Source organism: Rutidosis leptorrhynchoides, chromosome 1 (assembly GCF_046630445.1).
Source record: "Rutidosis leptorrhynchoides isolate AG116_Rl617_1_P2 chromosome 1, CSIRO_AGI_Rlap_v1, whole genome shotgun sequence".
NCBI lineage: Eukaryota > Viridiplantae > Streptophyta > Magnoliopsida > Asterales > Asteraceae > Rutidosis > Rutidosis leptorrhynchoides.
In genome coordinates this window covers 326,841,769-326,861,220 of record NC_092333.1, presented here as the reverse complement: position 1 = coordinate 326,861,220, position 19,452 = coordinate 326,841,769, and positions in this window count along the sequence as shown.

Below are 19,452 nucleotides of genomic sequence, written 5' to 3'. Positions count from 1 at the left end.
TCTTTTGTACAAAATATTAATTGTGAAATTTTTTTTAACGGGTAGGTAATACCCGAGAGATATATAAATTCACAATTAATATATTGAAAGGACCCGTTCATATATATTATAAACGATTCACAATAGTTGATTACATTGCGAGGTATTTGACCTCTATATGATACATTTTACAAACATTGCATTCGTTTTTAAAAGACAATCTTTCTTTACATCAAAAATTGACAGGCATGCATACCATTTCATAATATCCACTATCCAACTATAAATTGATTTAATAATAATCTTTGATGAACTCAATGACTCGAATGCAACGTTCTTTGAAATATGCTATGAAAGACTCCAAGTAATATCTTTAAAATGAGCAAATGCACAGCGGAAGATTTCTTTAACACCTGAGAATAAACATGCTTTAAAGTGTCAACCAAAAGGTTGGTGAGTTCATTAGTTTATCATAATCATTTATTTCCATCATTTTAATTGACCACAAGAATTTCATTTCCAGTTCTCATAAATATACGTCCCATGCATAGAGACAAAAAATAATCATTCATATGGTGAACACCTGGTAACCGACATTAACTAGATACATATAAGAATATCCCCTATCATTCCGGGATCCTCCTTCGGACATGATATAATTTCGAAGTACTAAAGCATCCGGTACTTTGGATGGGGTTTGTTAGGCCCAATAGATCTATCTTTAGGATTCGCATCAATTAGGGTGTCTGTTCCCTAATTCTTAGATTACCAGACTTTAATAAAAAGGGGCATATTCAATATCGATAATTCAACCATAGAATGTAGTTTCAATTACTTGTGTCTATTTCGTCAAACATTTATAAAAGCGCATGTATTCTCAGTCCCAAAAATATAAAGGGTAAAAAGGTAAATGAAACTCACCATACTGTATTTCGTAGTAAAAATACATATAACGTCATTGAACAAGTGCAAGGTTGGCCTCGGATTCACGAATCTAAATTAATTATATATAATTATGTGTTGGTCAATATTTGTCTAACAAATTAGGTCAAGTCATAGTGTACCACAATCCTAATGCTCGAGACTAATATGCAAAAGTCAACAAAAGTAAATTTGACTCAAAATAATTTCCAAAAATCTATACATGATTAATATATAGTTTAAATATCGTCATTTTATATTTTTAAATATTTTTAAAAGATTTATTAGAGTAAATAATATAATTTATTTATTAATAAATAAAATTTTTATATTAAATTTATATAATAAAATATACTTTTATATATATTAAGTAATAAAATTTATAGGGTTCATTTAATATCATAAAGATAATATGATAGGTATTATTAAAGTAAGTTATTACACGTAGTAAAATATGTTTGTATCACATATTTATTTGATAAAATAATATCTATAATGATAGTAAGTAAAAGTTGTATTATTTTGTAATAATTATTATTATTATAAAAATATCAATATTTATAATTACTAAGATGACATTATGATAAAATGATAATTCTAATTATGATAACTTTAATATTTACGATAATTTTTAATATTATCTTTAAAATAATAATTCTATTTAAAATAATAATAATAATGATATTTTATAGTAACAATGACATTTCTATTAAAATGATAATTTTTGTTAAAATGATAGTTTTAATACTAACGATACTTTTAATAATAATAGTAATGATAAAAATAATAAGAACGATAATTTTATCTAAATAAATATCTTATAATATTTTAATTTCATCATGATACTCTTACTCATTATTTTCTAATCGTTTCGTTTAATAGCTTTTAATTGTCTTTTATATCGTGTTCATAATAATGATAATAATAGTAATCAAAATAATTAGGTGTTACAAATATTTGTTTTAATTACACTAATATTAATAATGATAGTTACTATAACATTATTAACGATAATACTAATAATTATCTTAATGATAATATAGTAATAATAATAATAACAATAACAATAACCATTTTTAAATAATGATATATATATATATATTAATAATGATAATAATAATAATAATACTAATAATAATAATAATAATAGTAATAATAATAATAATAATAATAATAATAATAATAATAATAATTGGATAATAATAATAATACTAATTATAACTTTAACGATAATAACGATAGTAATAATAAAAAAATAACAATTTTTAATGATAAATCCTTTAATTGATAAAGATAATAATAATAATAATAATAATAATAATAATAATAATAATAATAATAATAATAATAATAATAATAATAATAATAATAATAATAATAATAATAATAATAAGATAAAACTAGAACGACGATAATAACGACGATAATAATAATCATTTTTAATAATAATACAAAAATTCGATGGACTATAACTTCAAATCCGTTCATCGAAATCATTCGATATCTAAATGAAAAGTTCTTAATTTTTCGCTAGCTTTCCAACGACATGCATATCTTATACCTTATCTCAGTCACATATATAACTAATTCAGGATTCAACATAACCTAACTAAAGGCAATATCAAAAGTACAAACATGCATAATCCTATATACTCGAGCACTAGTCAGGGATACACTATTAGTATGTAAAAGTTAAATTATGAGTACTCACGTATCAATATTGAGATTCAATATTGCAGGAAAGGTACGTAGACGCAACGGAGATGATAAACACTATATTAACCTCACGAGCATACCCATGAACCATACAAATCACCTCCATAGCGATAACCCATAATTTTCTTAATCCAATCCCACTCGAAAAAATAATTTCGAAATCACTCGGACAGCACTCTGACGTAATATTTTATGTATACTAATAATATCTTGAAATAATACGGAGTAAATATATATATGTAAATCGATTGAGAGAGTTTAGAGAAAAATATTTTCAAGTTTCTATGAAATAATGAAACCTATTGAATTCTATTTATAATAGATTTTTGAATTATTAAAGTGAATTATTAAAGTATGAATTATTAAAGTGAATTATTAAAGTATGAATTATTAAAGTGAATTATTAAAGTATGAATTATTAAAGTGAATTATTAAAGTATGAATTATTAAAGTGAATTATTAAAGTATGAATTATTAAAGTGAATTATTAAAGTTAAAGTAAACTAAAAATAAAGTAAAGGTAAAGTTTAAGTATAGTAAAAGTATAAAACTATGTACGTATAATACGCGTATAAATATATATAATATTAATTTAAATCATTATATATATTTAATAAAATAAAATATAAATATCGTTATCTTTATCATACTGGTTAAGTAATGAGTTGTCAAAAGTGGTTCTAGATATTTATAAAAGTTATATACGTTTTAATAATAAAGTTCTTTTTGAACTGAAAACGTTTTTGTACGTTTGAAACTAAATCAAATAAATATAATAATTTTGTTTTCCAAAACCAAATATATTTTTAAGAATCATTTTGTTTAAAGGTTAAAATAATGGAAATCGTTATATCATAAAATGTTTTAAAAAAGTAGAATCATATATATTCATAATAGGTTTCAAGTTTTTAAATTACAGTTTGTTGGTGAAGCATGGGATAAAGTTCAAAGGTTAAATAAACATATGAAATCATCTTAATGAAAAATGTCGAGTTACTTAACTTGTCGATATCCAACATCTAAGTTATTTACACTTCACGTTCTTACTTATAAATCACTTTACCATTTTCCGAATGTTGTCAAAAAGAATAGATTTCTTAAATCACAGTGGACCTCATAACATAGACCCGTAATCATATCATAATGTATCTGATAAATCAACAATTTGATATTATCTTCTAATTCCATCGATAAACATATTGAAACAAATACGATCATGTAAAGTATTAAACGTTTAATACTTTATTAATATTCTCAAGTTATAACATATATATATACATATTTATTTATATATAACGGTTCGTGAATCGTCTAAATTTGGTCGAGGTTATAATGAATGTATGAACACAATTTAAAATTCTTGAGATTTAACTTAACAAACTTTGCTTATCGTGTCGGAATAATATAAAGATAAATTTTAAATTTGATTGGAAATTTCCGGGTTGTCACAGTACCTACCCGTTAAAGAAATTTCGTCCCGAAATTTGAGTGGAAAGGTCGTGAATGATAATAAGTATGTTTTCATGATGCATACGGGCTGAAAATTAGAGTTTTATCATCAGCGAATAATTTGGATAAACAATCCATTTATATGAAGACTACGAATGAAGCTAACATAGAAGAGTGAAATGAGTAAGTGTAGATTCATCTTATCATTTGACGTAGATATGATTGATTCCCATATTTCAAGGGATTTGAAGAAAATCTTCTTAATAAGATTTAACTCTCCGGTAATCAAGGGAATTAGGATCCGCTTTAAATGCGATCGTCCATTTTAATTGTTCTGTCGGAGATTTTCTTATAAATTCACCTCCTTCGTTTCCTTACAACTCACACCTTCTGTTGATGCATTTTATGCAAGTCCCTAGTCATCTACCCACGTCCATTGCAGGTACAACAGTTTGCAGGCCACCATGATTGCTCATTATTATCCTATCCGTGTTTGTATGTGGTTACAGGAACTGCAGGAACGAGATTTAGATGTTTGACTATGTTAGACTTAGTCAGACGTACGAGTGAAGCCTCACTTGTACGGCTGACAGGCTCATACGCACGGTTGATGCTGAGCTAAGTCACAATTACAACCTAAATGAGAAGACACGAGTGAGTGATCACCCGTACGGCTGATGAAGTCAACTCGTATGTGTGATGGATGAATCGTACGGGTGAGTCAACAGCAGGGGTATATAAAGTCTTATGTTCTTCATTTTTAGGTTAAGCCTCTCATTTGTTACACACACTCAGATCTGGTGAGCTCCTCCGATTCTCTCTCAACCCAAATCACCCAGGTGGTGAATAATAGCTCTAGGTGTTGATCTAATCACAATTGATTTAGTTGTGGTATGACTAAATTAATCACAAAAAGCTTAACCTATTCACTAGAGGGTTTGATTCACTTATTCCGTCATTGTGTGAGTTAAATCTGTTGATTTCTATGTTCCTAGTCATGTTTCATCACCTTCTATTCTTTCCCCCTCAAATCATATTTTAAAGTATTCATCAATATGCTCCATCCAGTTATGATTCTCGATATACTTATAACTTTCATATCGGTCATTCTTTTTTTTTCATCTACCGCCGGAAGAATCTATTTACTTCTACTATACTCTTGGGTTTATAGTGTTTCTAGTTCTCCCGTGTCTTTATATTGCTATATGCATCGATATATATGGTTTATAATTTTTGGTTTATCGTTGGGCTTTATATCTTCCCTTATATTTCAAAGTCTCTATTTCTATCTTCTATAATCATTGTCATCCACAGTTAATGCTCTCTTTTATTTGCTGCAATTTATACCCCAATTTCTATTTCGGAGTTTTGTCCTTTCGTTTCTTCTTCTTGCGATTAAGCACCGCTTGTAATGGTCCAGAATTCACAAATATGATTTTCGGAATGAACATTATTAATGTTCTAGGAAGGAAATTGTGATGGCACGATCTTGACTTGTCAAATTACTAGAATACCTTGGAAAAGGCCGAATCATCAAGAAATATTTTCTTGATATTTTAGAGGTTAAATAGAATACAAGAGTCGTATAACATGGCACATGATGATGTTATGATCTGTGAATCATCACGTTCCATTTAGAAACTCAGCATGAATTACTGTAATATAATCACGTTGATCAAGTGTCATTATATTATACTAACTCATGCTTCAGTTTCCAACACTACTTCAAAAACATTCATATTTTAAACTCAAAGGTTTACAGAGTATAGGAACTAAACAGTTTCCTTTTTGATGCAATACAGATAGCGCAAAGAGATAAATGATTCCAGATAAGAATAGTTATGGAAATATCTTCAGAAATATGGAGGATATTTATAATGAAAGATACGATGATATCTTAGAATTTCTAATATCAGAGGATGATGAAGAATATTGTCTGTAAGGGTTTAGTGTCAGGAGCAAGGTATTCGTTATTGACTTCAGCAGACACTGAATCATTTGGATTCTTTGAAGGCAGGTTCAGTCTTTGTGATTTGTCCACAGCCTCCTTCATACTTTCCTCAATCCGTTTTCCAGTTCCAAAACTTCTCTATTTCTGAGCTTTGTTAATACACTAATCTTTATCATCAAACTTTTTACTGCTAAGGTCGTTTACAGTTTTTGTTGCTTCATCAGCATTTCGAGAACTAGTTCGCGGTTCAGAGTGTTTTTCAGAAACTTCACATTCGAAGTATGTAAGCCTTGGAAATAGACGTTATGTATAACTGTTGGTGTCAACATGCTGTGAGATTTCAAAATACTGATTGCTAACTCCCAATGATTCGTATGACAATTCTTGTTACAAGAGGCAGATGAGTAAATGATGAGGTTTCGATAAATATAAAGATTCTTCGGAATGCCCAAGATCAGTGAAGTTGTTGGTAAGTTTATTGCTAATGTGGTGGAATATGAAAGGTTCTCCGGTAACAAAAGGGTAATCACATATATCAAAATTATGATAAGGCTACTCCGAATGAAAAAATCGAAGTTGTCTTGCTGGAGCTGTGATATAATTTGCTACTTTGCAAAGGAATTGCAAGGTTATTTTTGCTAATAAATGCCAAAAGATCTGACACAGATATGTGTTGAATTATGACTTTGGTTTCGAGAGCTTTTTAAGTACATAACTGTAGGTAATATGTTGTTGGATCATCATCTCGATTGCTCATTATTTGAAGTGTCTTCAGAGATTTTCGAAGGGTTTGAACATAGATTGTAATCGTTTGTATACATTTGATGTTCTAACACACTTTTGAAGTCAAAGTATAGCTTTGAAAGATGTAGGAATCTAAAAGTAATGGTACCAGTTATATCTCGAATTGAATTCTGAGATTTTAAAATCAGAATACGTAATTGGGTTTGAATGAGTATGGTTGTTTTGATTTCTATGAAAGATATTATTGTGAAAGTAGGAAGTATAATTGATAATTTACTTAATCTGATTCGAAGAATGTAACATATTAATTGTGAATTTATATATATCTCTCGGGTATTACCTACCCGTTAAAAAAATTTTCACAATTAATATTTTGTACATAAGAATTTTATTACAGTCTTTATGAAAATATATATGTGTATATTCTCCTCAGATGTAACATAGATTTTAATGAGTTAATACTAAATTAAACTCATTCGATTTATGGTTAGAACTAGAATTGAATAATTCCTTGAAGGTTTAGAGGTTACATAAGTATTTCTTCAATAATATTGAAATTATGAATCAATACTTCGTTATTTGTTGAGATGTGATGTTGGTTTTCGTTAAATTCTTGTGAACTTCGCAAAGTACGAATGATGTTATCTGAAAAGTTTCGGTTACATCAATGATGAAGTGTAAAATCAAATATATACTTGATTTATTAGGAATTGGAATTTGTTGAATTGAGACAGAGATTGTAGTTAACGATGGTTAAGTCGCGGGTGAGGGACGTACATTATTGCATATTTGTAATATGAATTAACTGAGTAGTTAAGATTCACACACAATAGCTTAGCACGGAAAGATTTATTTTTTATTTCAAAAATATATATATATATATATAAAATATATATATAATTTCTTCAGAGGGAATGAGTTAATTCTTCATAACTTGTTGATACAATATACACGTTATTGATTCGTAATGATGTCCACAGTGATTCTTGAACTGACGGAGTTTGTGATGTTATAGGTGTTGTTGATTCTGATGTTGACTGTACTGACGATGCTGGTGACGTTGACGGTACTGTTGATGCTGTTGGTAAATCAAGTTTAACATGTTAATCACACACCATTTTTGTCAGGGTTTCTACTCTTCCTTCTATCATTTTGGTTCGCTTAACTGATTTATGGTTAGGGCTAGATTATATAATCTCTAAGACTTTAGAGATTATATAATCACCGCGGAATGTTTCTCCAATGAAGTTATGAATTAATACTTCGTCAGTTATTGTTGTTGGTACTCCTTGGTATCTATAGTGCGTATGACGTTGATGCTCGTGGGACAGATTGTGAAGTTGAGGTTTACAACGCGGTTGTGGTTGGAGGTGGTAATGGTACTGTTGGCGTTGATGATGGTGGTACTGGTTATGCTGCTGGTGCTGCTGCTGGTGTTTGTAATCTCTGCACCATATTCTCCAAAGCCACTACCCGAGCGCGAAGTTCGTTGACTTCTTCTATTATTCCAGGATGATTGTCGGTCGAAACGAGCGGATAAATAAAATCTAGAATTTGGTGTAGTATATAATCGTGACGAGATACCCTGGAAATGAGAGAGAAAATGGTGTCTCGAACAGGTTCGCCGGTAAGTGCTTCAGGTTCTTCTCCAAGAGGGCAATGTGGTGGATGGAAAGGATCGCCTTCTTCTTGTTTCCAATGATTGAGAAGGCTACGAACCCATCCCCAATTCATCCAGAATAGGTGATGACTGATTGGTTGATCCATTCCGGTCACACTGCTTTCGGAGCTTGAGTGAGATTCCATTTCGGAATCCGAGTGACTTGAACTGATGACAAATTCCATTTCGTACGATTGGATAAAGGATTTTCGATATAAAAATGATTTTTCGGCTATCGGGTGGTATTCTATTTACATAGGATATCTATATATAGAGATCAAAAGATTTCATAGATTACGGAGGAATTTGAGGGGTATGTCAGGTAAAGTTTAAAGTAACAGATACGATAAGATATGATTTAGCAGATACGCTAAGATATGAAGTTTGTCTATACACTACTCATGCAATTAATGTAGCAAGACGTATCTAGACTAATAATGATAAGCAGGTAATTTCCTATGGATGATAAGCTGATGATTTCTGACTAGAAATGATAAGCAAAACTTTTGACATGCAGACACGGTCGAAGTCCAGACTCACTAATGCATCCTAACGACTTATCAGTTAGACACACTAATGCAGACCTGGTTCGCTAAGACCACCGCTCTGATACCAACTGAAAGGAACCGTTCATATATATTATAAACGATTCACAATAGTTGATTACATTGCGAGGTATTTGACCTCTATATGATACATTTTACAAACATTGCATTCGTTTTTAAAAGACAATCTTTCTTTACATCAAAAATTGACAGGCATGCATACCATTTCATAATATCCACTATCCAACTATAAATTGATTTAATAATAATCTTTGATGAACTCAATGACTCGAATGCAACGTTCTTCGAAATATGCTATGAAAGACTCCAAGTAATATCTTTAAAATGAGCAAATGCACAGCGGAAGATTTCTTTAACACCTGAGAATAAACATGCTTTAAAGTGTCAACCAAAAGGTTGGTGAGTTCATTAGTTTATCATAATCATTTATTTCCATCATTTTAATAGACCACAAGAATTTCATTTCCAGTTCTCATAAATATACGTCCCATGCATAGAGACAAAAAATAATCATTCATATGGTGAACACCTGGTAACCGACATTAACTAGATACATATAAGAATATCCCCTATCATTCCGGGATCCTCCTTCGGACATGATATAATTTCGAAGTACTAAAGCATCCGGTACTTTGGATGGGGTTTGTTAGGCCCAATAGATCTATCTTTAGGATTCGCGTCAATTAGGGTGTCTGTTCCCTAATTCTTAGATTACTAGACTTTAATAAAAAGGGGCATATTCAATATCGATAATTCAACCATAGAATGTAGTTTCAATTACTTGTGTCTATTTCGTCAAACATTTATAAAAGCGCATGTATTCTCAGTCCCGGATGAAGCATGTATTCTCAGTCCCGGATAATTTTAAATTTGATCGGAATAACGACAGATATGAAAGTGAGGAGTATATCAAGAATCAGCACTGGATGAAGCATATTGACAAATACTTTAAAATATGAGTTGAGAAGGTGTGAGTTGTAAGAAAACAAATGAGGTGGATTTATAGTGAAATATCCGACAGAGAAATCAAAATGGATTATCGCATTAATTCGAAGAGGATCATAATTTCCTTAATCGCCGAATAATCAAATCCATCATAGATGACAAAGATTTTCTTTTCGGAGATCAATCGTGATGATGTCAAAAGATACGACGAATCACTATTATCTTATTTCATTCATTTACGATAACTTCACTCATACGCTTCGAGTAATCGAATTATTTTATCCATTCTTCTTGAACATGATAAAACTCTATAATCGTTATAATAACATTCTCATTGTTAGTCATGACGACCTCTATCAAATTTCGGGGACGGAATTTCTTTAACGGGTAGGTACTGTGACGACCCGGAAATTTCCGACCAAATTTAAACTTTAATCTTTATATTATTCAGACACGATAAGCAAAGTTTGTTAAGTTAAATCTCAAGAATTTTAAACTGTGTTCATACATTCATTATAACCTCGACCAAATTCCGACGATTCACGAACCGTTATATATAAATAGATATGTATATGTATATATATATTATAACTTGAGAATATTAATAAAGTATTAAATGTATAATACTTTACACGAACGTATTTGTTTCAATATGATTTTCGACAAAAAAAAATATATTAAATGATTGAATTATCAGAAACATTGAATTATGATTACAAGTCTCTGTTGAGAGGTCCACTATGATTTGAGAAAATCTATTCCTCTTAACGATATTCAGAATAATTTGTAAAGCTATTTATAAATAAAAATAAAAAGTGTCATTTACGAAAGTTAGACAAAAGTTAGTGTAGAATTGTTTCCATAATATTCTATTAATCTATTTTCAAACGTACAAAGACGTTTTCAGTTTAAAAAGAACTTTATTATTAAAACGTATATAACTTTTATAAATATCTAGAATCACTTTTGACAACTCATTACTTAACCAGTATAATAAATATAACGATATTTATATTTTATTTCATTAAATATATATAACGATTTAAATTAATATTATATATATTTATACGCGTATTATACATACATAGTTTTTTATACTTTTACTATACTTTAACTTTACCTTTACTTTACTTTAACTTTAATAATTCATACTTTAATAATTCACTTTAATAATTCATATTTTAATAATTCACTTTAATAATTCATACTTTAATAATTCACTTTAATAATTCATACTTTAATAATTCATTTTAATAATTCATACTTTAATAATTCACTTTAATAATTCATATTTTAATAATTCACTTTAATAATTCATACTTTAATAATTCACTTTAATAATACATACTTTAATAATTCACTTTAATAATTCATACTTTAATAATTTACTTTTATAATTCAAAAATCTATTATAAATAGAATTCAATAGGTTTCATTATTTCATAGAAACTTGAAAATATATTTCTCTAAACTCTCTCAATTGATATATATATATATATATATATATATATATATATATATATATATTTGCTCTGTACTATTTCAAGATATTATTAGTATACATAAAATATTACGACGGAGTGCTGTCTGAGTGATTTCAAAATAGTTTTTTTGAATGAGTCGAAGCTAAGGAAATTATGGGTTATAGCTATGGAGGTGATGGGTATGGTTCATGGGTATGCTCGTGAGGTCAATCTAGTGTTTATCATCTCCGTTGCGCCTACGTACTTTCCTGCAATATTGAATCTCAATATTGATACGTTCGTGAATCCGAGGCCAACCTTGCACTTATTAAATGATGTTATATGTATTTTTACTACGAAATACAGTATTGTGAGTTTCATTTTCTCCCTTTTATATATATTTTTGGGACTGAGAATACATGCGCTGTTTTTATAAATGTTTTACGAAATAGGAACAAGTACTAAAACTAATTCTACGTGGGTTTAAACCAGAAATATACCCTTAGCTTGGTAACATTAAACTACTTGTCTATGTACGGTAGGCGCGAATCCTAAAGATAGATCTATTGGGCCTGACAAACCCCATCCTGACTATGGGATGCTTTAGTACTTCGAGGTTATTTTAAACACACCTGATCTGGTGTACTTCAGAGGGTAAAACATGAATGTTAAGGCTTGTTACCGGGTGCGTACAACTTATAGAATACTTTTATACACTTGCGAGTGTACATATATTTATAAACGGAAATCTTGTGGTCTATTAATATATTGAAATGATTGTTATGATAAACCTGTGAACTCACCAACCTTTTGGTTGACACTTTAAAGCATGTTTATTCTTAGGTATTAAAGAATTCTTCCGCTGGGCATTAGCTCATTTTAAGGATATTACTTGGAGTCATTCATGGCATATTTTGAACGACGATGCATTCGAGTCATTGAGTTCATCAAGATTATTATTAAGCCAATTATAGTTGGATGTATTATGAAATGGTGTGCATGCCGTCAACTTTCGTTGTAAAGAAAGTTTGTCTTTTAAAAACGAATGCAATGTTTGTAAAATGTATCATATAGAGGTCAAATACCTCGTGATGTAATCAACTATTATGAATCATTTATAATGTATATGAATGGGTCCTTTCATACATCCAACTATAATTGACTTAATAATAGTCTTGATGAACTCAAAGACTCGAATGCAACGTCTTTCGAAATATGCCATGAATGACTCCAAGTAATATCCTTAAAATGAGCTAATGCACAACGGAAGATTTCTTTAATACCTGAGAATGAACATGCTTTAAAGTGTCAACCAAAAGGTTGGTGAGTTCATTAGTTTATCGTACTCAATCATTTCCATAATTTTAATACACCACAAGATTTCATTTAATCAATAATCATACACTCGCAAGTGTTTAAAACTCATTCGTATGGATTGAACACCTGGTAACCGACATTAACAAAATACATCTAGAATATCCCCAAACATATAAACATAGAAGTACTAAAGCAGTTTAAATTTTCTGACTGGGGGGTGTCAAAGCCCATAGATCTATCTTTAGAATTCGCGTCAATTGGTGGCAATTATAATAAACACCAATTCTTACGCTACCAAGTTCAACAAGGGCGATATCCGGTATAACAATTCAACCATAGAATGTAGTTTTGATTACTTGTGTCTATTTCGTCAAACATTTATAAAAGTGCATGTATTCTCAGTCTCAAAAATGTATATTACAAAAGCATTTAAAAAGGGAGCAAATGAAACTAACAATACTGTATTTCGTAGTAAAAATACATATGACGTTATTGAACAAGTGTAAGGTTGGCCTCGGATTCATGAACCTATATTAAGTATATATATATATATATGTTGGTCAATATCTGTCTAACAATTTAGGTAAAGTCGTAGTGTATCACAATCCTAATGCTCGAGACTGATATGCAAAAGTCAACAAAAATCAATTTGATCCAAAATGGCTTCCAAAAATTCATACGTGTTTATTATATTGCTTAAATATAGTTGTTTTATATATTTAAATATATTTATCAAATTTTATTAGAGTAAATAATAATACAAGTCATTTATTAATAAATAAAAATTTATATTAAAATTTATATATAAAATTATACTTTTATATATTTTAAGTAATAAAATTTATACAGTTACTCAATATTATAAAAACATGGTGGTATGTGTTATTAATGTAATTATATTACGTGTGGTAAAAATATCTTTGTATCACATATTTGTTTGATAAAATAATATTGATAATAATAATAATAAGTAATAGTTGTATTATTTTGTAAGAAGAAGAATAATAATTATTATTATTCTAGTAATAATAATAACAATATTTATATTTACAAATGATGATATTAATTATGATAAAATGATAATTCTAATCATGATAATTATAACGAAACTTTTTAATATTAACTGTAATAATAATAATATCTTATATAATAGTAATAATTCTATTCAAAATGATAATTTTTAATATACTAAAATGATAATAAAAATGATATTTTATAATAACAATGACATTTCTATTAAAAATGATAATTTTAATAAAAATGATAGTTTTAACATAAATGATACTTTTAATAATAATAATAATGATAAAAATAATGAAAAAGGATATTTTTCTCTTAAATCAATATCATACAATATTTTAATTTCATCATGATACTTATACTCGTTATTTCCTAATCGATTTGTTTAATAGCTTTTAGTCCTCTTTTAAATCGCATTCATAATAATGATAATAATATTAGTCATAATAATTAGATGATACTAATATTAATTTTTAATGATAATGATACTAATAATAATAAATATTATAATAACATTAATGATAATACTAATAACTATTTTAATGATAATAAATAAAATAATAATAATAATAATAATAATAATAATAATGATGATGATGATGATGATGATAATGTTATTAATAATCTTGATGATAATAACGATAGTAATACTAATATAAATGACAATTTTTAATGATAACATTTATAACGATAACGATAATAATAATAATAATAATAATAATAATAATAATTAGTTAATAATAATAACGACGATAATAACGACGATAGTAATAATAATAATTATTTTAACAATAATACTTAAAATTATATATAATTCAATTGACTACATCTTTTAATCCGTTGATCGAAACTATTCGATATCTAAATGAAAAGTTATTGATTTTTCGCCAGCTTTCCAACGACATGCATATCATATACCTTATCTCAGTAGTATGTATATTAAACTCATGATCTATCATAAACTATTTAACGACGAAATTAAACATACAAGCATGCATAATCATATATACTCGAGCACTAGTCAGGGATACACTATTAATATATAAAAGTTAAGATATGAATGCTCACGTATCAATATTGAGATTCAATATTGCAAGAAAGTACGTAGACGCAACGGAGATGATAAATACTAGGTTAACCTCACGAACTATACCCCCGAACAATACCCATAACTTCCATAGTTATAACCCATAATTTCCTTAGCTCTATCCCATTTGAAAACTTATTTTGAAATCGCCTGAACATAACTCCGTCGTAGTATTTTATGTATACTAATAATATCTTGAAATAATACTGAGTAAATATATATATGTAAATCGATTAAGAGAGTTTAGAGAAAAATATTTTCAAGTTTCTATGAAATAATAAAATCTATTGAATTCTATTTATAATAGATTTTTGAATTATTAAAGTGAATTATTAAAGTATGAATTATTAAAGTGAATTATTAAAGTATGAATTATTAAAGTGAATTATTAAAGTATGAATTATTAAAGTGAATTATTAAAGTATGAATTATTAAAGGTAAAGTAAAGTAAAAGTAAAGTAAAAGTAAAGTAAATGTAAAGTTAAAGTATAGTAAAAGTATAAAACTATATACGTTTAATACGCGTATAAATATATATAATATTAATTTAAATCGTTATATATATTTAATAAAATAAAATATAAATATCGTTATCTTTATCATAATGGTTAAGAAATGAGTTGTCAAAAATGGTTCTAGATATTTATAAAAGTTATATACGTTTTAATAATAAAGTTCTTTTTAAACTGAAAAACGTTTTTGTACGTTTAAAACTAAATCAAATAAATATGATAATTTTATTTTCCAAAACTAAATATATTTAAGAATCATTTTGTTAAAAAGTTAAAATAATGGAAATCGTTATATCATAAAAGATTGTAGAAAAGTAGAACTATATATATTCATAATAGGTTTCAAGTTTTTAAATTACAGTCTGTTGGTGAAGAATGAGATAAAGTCCAAAGGTTAAATAAACATATGAAATCATCTTAATGAAAAATGTCGAGTTACTTAACTTGTCGATATCCAACATCTAAGTTATTTACACTCCACGTTCTTACTTTCATATTAAATCAAATGAAAGTTAACATAGTTATCTTATCAAGGTCACGAGGAAAATATTATAAAACATGAATTGGAAATTAAACAGGAATTTCCACTAACCCTTGCCTAGTTCCCGTTAATTGACACATTTGTTCTTACTTGTAAATCACTTTACCAATTATTCCGAATACCGTTAAAAAGAATAGATTTCTTAATTCTCAGTGGACCTTATGTAATGACCCGTCCTAATCCACCTGGACGAAATCTTCAACAGATGGTCCCATTGCGAGGTTCAGACCTCTATATGACATGAACGACTCCATATAATATCTTTTAAATGAGCAAATGCACAGCGGAAGACTTCTTTCATACCTGAGAATAAACATGCTTAAAAGTGTCAACTAAAAGGTTGGTGAGTTCATAGGTTTATCATAAACAATAAAATTCATCATTTTGATAGACCACAAGATTTAAATGCTGCATGGTACAAATGGGCCCGAATCCTATACCCACCTGTAATGTACATGCGATATCTTTTAAATACAGTACACTTTTCTCGTGTACGAAATCCTTTTTCATAAATCTTAGTAACCATACACATATCACGTGCACAAAAATAACATACACATAACCTGTGTATAAAATCATTCTCTTATTACATAACATTCACTTTTCATTTCTTTCATAGCTTGGCTTGGTAACTGACCTTAACATATAATGCGCATAATAATATCCCCAAAACAGAACATCTCGTCTGTATAATAATCATATAAACTTCGAAGTACTAAACACCACACCCACTAGCCCTTCCGTCTAGTGAACATTCTGGGTGGGGGTGTTAAACCCGGTAGCTACCTTTAGGATTCGCGTGAATTAAGGCCATACCCAATTCTAATTCTTAGGTTACCAAGCAATAATAATCAGGGGAAAAATATCCACAACAATTAGTAGCAATTATAACGTCCAACTAATTCAATAATAATCCACAGAACTTCCGTCTGTATAATAATTCATTCGAGGAATGTTTTGCTTGTGTCTATCTCGTCAAATATTTATAAAAGCATTTCATGTATTCTCAGTTCAAAATATATTTCAAAAGCATTTAATAAAGCAGTTATAAAAACAGCGCATGTATTCTCAGTCCCAAAAATGTAAAGTGTAAAAGGGAGCAAATGAACTCACAATGTGATATTTTTATCCCAAAATATGCATACGACAAAACTGAACAATGCAAGGTTGGCCTCGGATTCACGAACCTATATCAAGTATGTATATTAACACATATAATAATATTCAAATAATATATATTTTGATATTAGTAATATACTTGTGATATTATATTTAATATTAATAATTTCTTAAATATATTTATTTTATATATTTTATTAATTTATCATAATAATATGTTATATACTTTATTAAAATATTTTGAATAAATGCTTGGTATTAATATTTTTAAGTACTCATAATTTTTAATATGATAATATTTTTAATAAATTTGAGTTATGTTAAAACATAATTGAACAAAAAAGTATTTTATTAGTAAAAGTAGTATACTTATTATATATACTTCTATATATTTAATGTTTGTATCTAACTTATAATATCTATCCTTTTTAGTTTAAGATCATAAAAATATAGTTATATTTTATATACAAAATACATTTAGATTACATGAATGTAGTTCCAAAATTTTGAGATTCAACATTACAAACTTTGCTTATCGTATCGAAAATATATAAAGATTAAGTTTAAATTTGGTCAGAAATTTATGAGTTGTCACAGTACCTACCCGTTAAAGAAATTTCGTCATGAAATTTGATTGGGATGGTCATGGCTGATAATAAGTATGTTTTCATGACTCATACGAGTTGGAGATTAGAGTTTTATCATCAGTGAGTAATATGGATAAAACAATTTGATTTTTGTGAAGAGTACGAGTGAAGCTATCGCAAAAGAATGAAATGAGAAGAGTAAATTTTTGTCATATCTTTTGACATAGATAGGGTTGATTTCCAGAGTTCAAGGGATTTGGATAAAATCTTTTTGATAAAATTTGATTCTTCGGTAATTAAGGAAATTAGGATCTTCTTTGATTAAATGCAATGATCTATTTCGATTGCTCTGTCGGATGTTTCACTATAAATCCAATTCCTTCGTTTCCTTATTTTTCACAGCTCACATCCTCTATTCTTTCTCCCTCAACTCATACTTTAAAGCATTTTTCAATACGCTCCATCCAGTTCTAATTCTTGATATACTCCTAACTTTTATATCCGTCATTCTTCTTTTTCATCTGCCGCCGAAAGAATCTATTCACTTCTACTACACTCTTGGTTTTATAGTGTTTTTAGTTCTCCCGTGTCTTTTCGTAGCAATACATATTGATATACATGGTTTGTAATTTATGTATTGTCGTCGGGCCTTATATCTTTCCTTATTTTTCAGAGTTCCTGTTCCTATTTTTCCATAACCATTGACATCTACGGTTAATGATCTTTTTTTATTTGCTGCGATTTATACCCCCTTTTTATTTCGAAGCTTCATGCTTTTGTTTTCTTTTCGCAAGTAATGGTCCAGAATTTGTAGGTATGGAGTTTCGAATTATTATAATATACAAAGTAGAAAGGAAAGGTAATAGCACGATTTGATTTGTCAAGTTACCAGAATATCCGAAAAAGACTGAATCATCAAGAAAATATTTTCTTGATATTTTTTTTAGAGATTAAATAGAATACAAGAGTTGTGTAACATTGCACATGATGCCGGTATGGTCTGTGAATCATCACGTTCCATTTAGAAACTCAGCATGACTTACTGAAATATATTCACGTTGTTCAAGTGTCATTATATTATACTAATTCATGCTTCAGTTCCTAACACTACTTCAAAAACATTCAAATTTCAAATTCGATTGTTTTTTTCTTCTTCAGAATTTAGAAACTAAAATCGTTTTCTTTCTGATGTAACACTGATATCATGAAGAGATAAATGATTTCAGATAAGAATAATTATGAAAATATCTTCAGAAATATCGAGGATATTTATAATAAAAGATACGATGATATCTTAGAATTTCTAATATCGATGGATGATGAAGAAGATTTGTCCGTAAAGTTTTAGAGTCAGGAGCAAGGTGTTGGTTAATGACTTCAGTAGATACTAAATCATTTGGATTCTTTGAAGGCAGGTTTAGTCTTTGTGATTTGTCCACAGCCTCCTTCATAGTTTGCTCAATCCGTTTTCCAGTACCAACCTTCTCTTTTTCTGAACTTTGCCAACACACTACTCTTTATCAGCAAACTTGGGACTGTTAAGGTCGTTTGCAGTTTTTGCTGCTTCATCAACATTTTTCCAGAATTCGGAGAACTAGTTCGCAGTTTAGGGTATTCGAAGTATGTAAGTCTAGGAGATAAACCTTATATGTATATATATAACTGTTGGCGTAGAATTGCTGCGAAAATCAAGAATACTAATTCAAGCTTTTTGGTATGGCAACTACCGTTACAAGATGCAGATGAGTGCATGATAGGATTTCAATGAATAAGTATAGTGATTTTTTGGAGAGGCTTAAGTCAAAGGATAATGAAGTTGTTGATACACTTACTGTTAATATGGTGGAATGTAAAAGGTTCCCCGGTAACGATGGC